General features: G+C 41.9%; 1 non-coding gene across 1 annotated transcript; it reads right to left on the bottom strand.

The window, feature by feature from the left end:
- Window positions 1-4441: 4441 nt before the first annotated feature.
- On the bottom strand, window positions 4442-4577 carry LOC119929147. Its single transcript, XR_005451286.1, has one exon. It is a non-coding gene; the product is annotated as a small nucleolar RNA SNORA7 (small nucleolar RNA).
- Window positions 4578-7614: the final 3037 nt, after the last annotated feature.

Here is a 7614-nt window from a genome sequence, read left to right as displayed (position 1 = left end):
TTGCTCAATAGATGATGTCGATGATGACGATAAATGTTAGAGGGAAGGAGTAAGTGGCCTGTGTGGAACCCAGTGGACAGAATGAAATTCCAAATACGTTGAGTATGTCAGCAAACGTCTGAGTCACATTCCTGATGCCCATGCACAGATGTGCTAGGCTCATTACATTGAATGACTAATAATAATTGTGGTATTTGTTAAACTCTAACTCTGTGTCAAACACTGTTCTAAGTGCTGGGAAAGATACAAGAGAATCAGTTCAGAACAACCCCTGTCCTACACAGGGCTCACAATCTAAGTAGGAGGGAGAACAGTAATTGAATCTCCGCTTTACGGATGAGGTAACTGAGGCCCAGGGACGTTAATTGATTTGTCCAGGGTCACACAGCAGGCATGTGAAGCACGAGAAGCATGAGAAGCAGCGGGGCTGAGAAGCAACATGGCTTAGTGGAAAGAGCATGGGCTTGGTAGTCAAAGGACATGGGTTCTGATCCCAGCTCCACTACTTGTCTGCTCTGTGACCTTAGGCAAGCCACTTAACTTCTCTGTGCCTCGGTTACCTCATCTGTAAAATGAGGAAAAAGGCTGTGAGTCCCAAGTGGGACAACCTGATTTCCTTGTATCTACCCCAGTGCTTAAAACAGTGCTTGGCACCTAGTAAGCACTTAATAAATACCATCATTATTATTATTGCTATTATTATTATGTGGCAAAGCAAGGATTAGAACTGAGGTCCTGTGACTTCCAGGCACACACTCTTTCCACTAAGCCACACTGGTCCTAAGGATCCTATATAATCATTTTAGGAAAAGTGAGGCCCTATAGTCCTGAACTGACAGGATAAAGTGTTCTTGGTTACAGTGAGACTTTTTGCCTTACTTTCTAGGGCTAGGCAAAATAAAAAATTCACTGTCCACAAAAATCACTTTGGGGTAGGAAGCCAGATCTAAAATACTTTTACTCCCCCTGAGGTAAAGAGCAGCCACCCTCTAAGTCCAGTCCAACCTGAAATACAAGATTTGCTAATTAGAGGCCTGTTAGAAAGGCCTGTCACACCTTGTGTACAACCTGAACCTAACCCTTTCTCTTCCTCCAGATACCAAGTGTTTGGAAACCCTTAAAATTTCAATAACTCATGGGCTATTTTGAGGATTTTTCCATGGTTGTTTTTCTAAAAAATAACATTTCCCCAAAAAGAGCAGCCTCGATTTTTGACGTAGAAGAAACATAACTCTTCCAAAAAGAGCATAACAAGAATAAACCACATGAAGCAATGACCATTCATTTTTATTTCTAGTTCCTTCCAGTTTATCTTTCTCTTGATGAATGTCAGAAAGAATTAATGTAACAGTTTTAAAAATCTATTAAATCACCCCAAAAGGTATATTTAGAGGGATTAAACGAGCAACACATTCTGAAACCCGGAAAAGCATATTTAATTCATTGTAATAGATAGCCTTGATGTTACTCTGAAAGAATTTCATTTTAAATTATGCTTTAAGAAGCCAGAGTGAGTAGTTTATAATTCAGCAATAGTGATTTGCAACAAAAACCAAAAACTCTTTCTAACTTTACAGCACCTAAAGTATGGCCATTAGGTGGGCAAAATATGGATGGGCCAATGGGTCCTGTATTGGCCTGTTCAATCACAAACACACTGATGAGTGAATGGCATCGTGGATAGAGTATGGTCCTGGGAGTCAGAAGGACCTGGGTTCTAATTCTGACTACACCACTTGTCTGCTGTGTGATAAGGGGCGAGTCACTTCACTACTCTGTGCCTCAGTTACCTCATCTGTAAAATGGAGATTAAGACTGTGAGCCCCATGTGGGTCATGGATTGTGTCCAATATGATTTGCTTCTATCCACCCCACCGCTTAGTACAGGGCCAGGCACACAGTAAGCGCTTAACAAATACCACAATTATCATTATTATTATTATTATTATCTTCTTCGAGTACCTAGGACAACCATATGCATCTCTTGTAATATATGTATATCTAAATTAACAATGTAAAGTAAAATGGCCTAGCGGAAAGGGCACAGTGCAGGGAGTCAAGGAGACCAGGGTTCCATTTCTATCACAATAATGGTATTTGTTAAGCACCTACTATGTGCCAGGCACTGTACTAAGTGCTGGGGTGGATACAAGCAAATTGGGTTGGACACAATCCCTGTCCCACGTGGGGTTCATAGTCTCATATCCCCATTTAACAGATGAGTTAACTGAGGCACAGAGAAGTGAAGTGACTTGCCCAAGGTCACGCAGCAGACAGATCAGGAATAGAACCCATGACCTTTGGACTCTCAGGCCCATGCTCTATCCACTACATCATGTTGCCATCATAAGCAATACATGTATTCATAGGTAGAGATAGAGATAGAGATTCATCTGCATTATTTGGTTAGGTCAAATTAACTTTGATAAATTTTCCCAATATAATGCCCAGGTACTTGTGTAACTCAAACTTTTTAAAGCTTAGATATTCTTTCCATAGGCAAAATCCCTGCACAAAGCAAACATTAAACCCATAGTGGGAGGAAAATTTCAACAATTAAGCCCTGTTGACTGCCTACAGTTCTCACCCACCTGGCCAGAATGAGAACAAAACAATTATTTAGATCTCTACCCTATCGCCAAATCCGGTTTTTGAAAATAATAATAATAATGATATTTGTTAAGCGCTTACTATTGTGAGAAGCACTGTTCTAAGCGCTGGGGGGTTACAAGGTGATGAGGTTGTCCCACGTAGGGCTCACAGTCTTAGTCCTCATTTTGCAGATGAGGCAACTGAGGCACAGATAAGTTAAGTGGCTTGCCCAAGGTCACACCGCAAGTGGCGGAGCCGGAATTCAAACCCATGACCTCTAGAAAAGAGACAGGGCTGTTGTATTCCCCAAAACACTTGGTTTTGTACCTATGACTCAGTAGACACCCAGTAAATCCAATTGTTTTAATGTTTTGTTTTGTTGTCTGTCTCCCCCTTCTAGACTGTGAGCCGGTTGTTGGGTAGGGACCGTCTCTATATGTTGTCGACTTGTACTTCCCAAGTGCTTAGTACAGTGCTCTGCACACAGTAAGCGCTCAATAAATACGATTGAATGAATGAATGAGTGAATTTAGCGATCACTTGTTCGACTGAAAAATATATCGGACCCATGGTCCATTCCATCTCAGGGATAAAGACAAACAATGGCCAGCCCTGCCTCCACTTCCCAAACCCCTGGAAATCTGAGCCCCTTAGCCAGTAACCCCTGCTGCCCCCGCAATCCCCCCTCCCCAAATGTGTCATCATGGGGCCCCCCTTCCTGCTCTGCCTTGCCTCATCTCCGTGGGATGCAGCTTGCCACCTCCACACAATGTAGGTGCTTGGGAAGGCCACAGCTGGGGCGATCACTGCGGCTAAAGCTGTGGGATTCTGCATCACAAGAATCCTGAAATGCTGATTTTCTAGCCACAATACCCTCCGGTTTTTATTTGATTTTGCATTTATCCCTGTCCTTGTCTTTTATGTTGATTTTGCATTTTTATAGAGGTTTTTTCCTTTATGGGTCTCTCACCAGCCTCCATTCCCCCTCATTCTTAGACTGTGATCCCTACAGGACCAGGAATGTCTAATTCTCATCTCTGAATTCTGCCCAGTGCTTAGTCTGTGCACAGTGAATGCTTAAGTAAATATTTAGTATTTAATACTTAATACTTCGTAAATAAGAGAAGCAGCGTGGCTTGGTGGAAAGAGCACGGGCTTGGGAGTCAGAAGTCATGGGTTCTAATCCCAGCTCTGCCACTGATCAGCTGTGTGACTTTGGGCAAGTCAATTGACTTCTCTGTGCCTCAGTTACTTCATCTGTAAAATGGGGATTAAGACTGTGAGCTCCACGTGGGACAATCTGATTACCTTGTATCTAGCCCAGTGCTTAGAACAGTGCAGGGCACGTAGTAAGCGCTTAACAAATGACATCATTATTATTACTATTATCTATAAATACTACTACTATTGTTACTATTTTAATCATTCAGTCAGTAGCCTTTATTCAGTCAGTAGCCTTTATTGAGTTCTTACTGTGTGCAGAGCACTATACTAAGATCTTGGGAAAGTACAATGCAACAATAAACAAACACATTCCCTGCCCACAACAACAACTACTACTACTACTATTACTACTACTACTACTACTACTACTACTACTACTACTACTACTACTACTACTTGTCTTGTCTTATGCCGTCAAGTTGTTTCCGATCCATAGTGACACCACAGACACATCTCCCCAAGAACGCTCCGCTCTCCATCTGCAATCGTTCTGGTAGTGTATCCATGGAGTTTTATTGGTAAAAATATGGAATTGATTTACCATTGCCGCCTTCCATGCAGTAAACTCAAATCTCTGCCCTCGACTCTCTCCCATGCCTCTGCTGCCCAGTAGAAGTGAGTTTTCACTTGTAGCAGATTGCCTTCCACTCGCTAGCCACTGCCCAAGCTAGGAATGGAATGGTAGACACTGCTTGACTCTCCCTCCAGTAGCCAAGACTGGTGGAGTACTGGACACTCTCCAGGTGCGACCCTGAGCGGGGACTACTACTACTACTTATATTTAATCCTGAAATAACCGAAAAATTCTCAAACACTGGAAGGTGGGTGATCACACAACAGGTTTGCTAACATGAACCTGCTGGAGCCTATCTACCATGGAGGAGAGGACCCACCACATCTTTAGGATTCTCCCTCCATCCCCTGCTCCAGCCCAAAAAGGGCTCAAACACAGAGAGCCTGATGTTTTCTCAATTTTGCAATGCTGGAAAGGCTGTGGCTCTGATTTTTGTGACTATTAGACTGAGCCACAAGAAACCTGAAAGCTCTGCTCCACAAATCACAGGACCCTGCTACTCCTGTTGTATGTTACATTATTCTTGCCTCATATTTTGTTTTTGTTTTCTTCTTTCCTTATGTCTCTCACCTCTATCTCTATCTATCTATCTATCTATCTATCATCTATCTATCTATCTATCTATCTATCTATCTATCTATCTAATCATCTATCTATGTCACCCTATCTCCTCTTACTCTTAGATTGAATTAGTGTGGCCTAGTGGCTCAAGCTCCGGCCTGGGAGTCAGAAGGACCTCGGTTCTAATCCCAGCTTGACCACTTGACTGCTGTGTGACCTTGGGCAAGTCACTTAACTTCGGGGTGCCTCAGTTACTTTATCTGTAATTGTATTTATCTATGTGAGCCCGTCGTTGGGTAGGGATTGTCTCTGTTGCCAAACTGAACTTTCCAAGCACTTAGTACAGTGCTCTGCACACAGTAAGTGCTCAATAAATACAATTGAACGAATGAATATCTATAATTCTATTTATTGATTTTGGTGCTATTGATGCCTGTCTACTTGTTTTGTTGTCTGTCTCCCCCTTCTAGACTGTGAGCCCATTGTTGACAGGGATTGTCTCTATCTGTTGTCAGATTGTACCTTCCAAGTGCTTAGTACAGTGCTTTGCAGACAGTAAGTGCTCAATAAATATGATTGAATGAATAAATGAATGTAAAATGGAGATTAAGGCTGTGAACCCCATGTGGAACAGGGGCCAGCGCAATTTGCTTGTAGCCATTCCAACACTTAGTACAGTGTCTGGCACATAGTAAGTGCTTAATAAAGTCCACAGTTATTATTATTTGACTGTGAATCTCTTAGTGTCCAAGGACCGTTTCTATATCTAGCCCAAGTACTTTTTACTCAGCACTTAGTACAGTGCCTTGCGAGCAGTAGGCAGATCATTGCTGCTTAATAACTATGATTTCTTCTACTACTACTATTAGTAGTAAAGGCTTCACTAAATGCTTTCTTCCTTTCTCCATTCTTCTCTCTGCAACTAAGTAATTGTACAGAGTCCAGACTTTTTTCCCATTATGTTACCCTTTGAGAAGAGCTTTCCTTCCCCAAGTGGGCCTGGAGTAAATGCCATCAATTTGGGTTTCCGCTGCACCCTCTCCTTCCTCCAAAATCCCTACAGACATTTCCCAAAAGATTTTATCCAAACCCCCACCCCTTTCCTAATTTTCCTATGTTGGATCACTAGCTGAACTGCAATCAAAGGGACCCAGAAGATTGTTGAAGGATCACTGCAATCCTAGTTCACCAAGAAGAGCTGTGTAGCCTAGAGAATAGAGCACTTCTCTGTGCCTTAGTTACCTCATCTATAAAATGAAGATTAAGACTGTGAACCCCATGTGGGACATGGACTGTTTTCAACCTGGTTAGCTGGTATCTACCCCAGTGCTTAGTACAGAGTCTGGTGCACTTAACAAATACCTTTAAAGAAAAACAAAGGAGAGATGACTGAATTAAGTAGAACTATAAAATGAAGCTTCAAGTTAGACAGTCAGTCAGTCATATTTATTGAGTGCTTACTGTGTGCAGAGCACTGTACTAAGCCTCTGGGACAATGCGTTACAACAATTAACAGACACATTCCCTGCCCACAACGAGCTTACAGTCTAGAGGGTTGCCTTAAGGGTCCTGGTGGCAATTTCCTCAACATTCACCTCCAGATTTTATCAATCAATTAATTATATTTATTGAGAACCTACTGTGTGCAGAGCACTGTACTAGGTGTTTGCAAGCATGCAATATAACAGACACATTCCCTACCCACAGTGAGCTTACAGTCTAAAGGGGGAGACCATCACTGATATAAATAAATAAACTAAAGATATGTAAATAAGTGCCAGATTTTAATCTGGCATTCCTCAGTAGCTCTCAAAACGGTTTCTATATTTGCTTTTTTGTACTGTAGAGGGAAGAATGATCTCCTCTGGGGTAAACTATTCCCCCCAGGAGAAGGTTCTTTTTAGTAAACTGCAGGAATATAGACAACTAACAAGCCTATAATTAGGGTATTACAGGAAAGGCTTTGTTGTTGCTTGCTGGAGGGGGAGGGAGGTGTCCATCAGTCAAAAATTCAGGTTAAATAAGAGTCAGGGCTGAGAGGTCTGGCTACCGCCCAAGGGAAGATTTGAATACATCATATAGAGGACTGGAAAGAGTCAAATTGTAAGGAATAAAGTCCTTTCAAAAGCCTGTTAACTGAATCTTGGCTTTACATAAACTCAGGTGCAGCCAGGTGACACCAGGGCTGTGTACTTGAAAAGCTTCATGTCAGGGGAAAATTGCATTACAGTACCTATTCATTCAACAAGAATTAATAGGCTAAGGGGGTAGATTATTCTAAAATACCACCTTAGCTGATGTTTTTATTTTTTGATACAAATTCTTATATAATTTTTGCCACATCTTGCTGTTACTGTAGTAAGTACTGCAAAGTTACAAAAACCAGGAGAAACCCAAAGTAGTGTACAGTACGGTATGCAAAGCTGAGGCAGAGGCTGAGAAGTGTAGCAGCATCATGCTTTGAATGACTGCTTTGAAAAGAGTGTGAGCCCCGTGTAGGACAGGGACCGCATCAAACCTGCTTAACTCGTATTTGACCCCGTACTTAGAACAGTGTTTGGCACATAGTAAGCACTTAACTAGTACCATAGTTATTATTATTATTATTACACATGTGTGCACACCAAATCTAACAACGGTGGATCAAGTTATAGCCAGAGCAC

The sequence above is a fragment of the Tachyglossus aculeatus genome, chromosome 5, assembly GCF_015852505.1.
Source record: "Tachyglossus aculeatus isolate mTacAcu1 chromosome 5, mTacAcu1.pri, whole genome shotgun sequence".
In the NCBI taxonomy this organism is placed as follows: Eukaryota; Metazoa; Chordata; class Mammalia; order Monotremata; family Tachyglossidae; genus Tachyglossus; species Tachyglossus aculeatus.
Note: the sequence above shows the minus strand (reverse complement) of the source record. Positions and strands in the feature narration are given on the sequence as shown.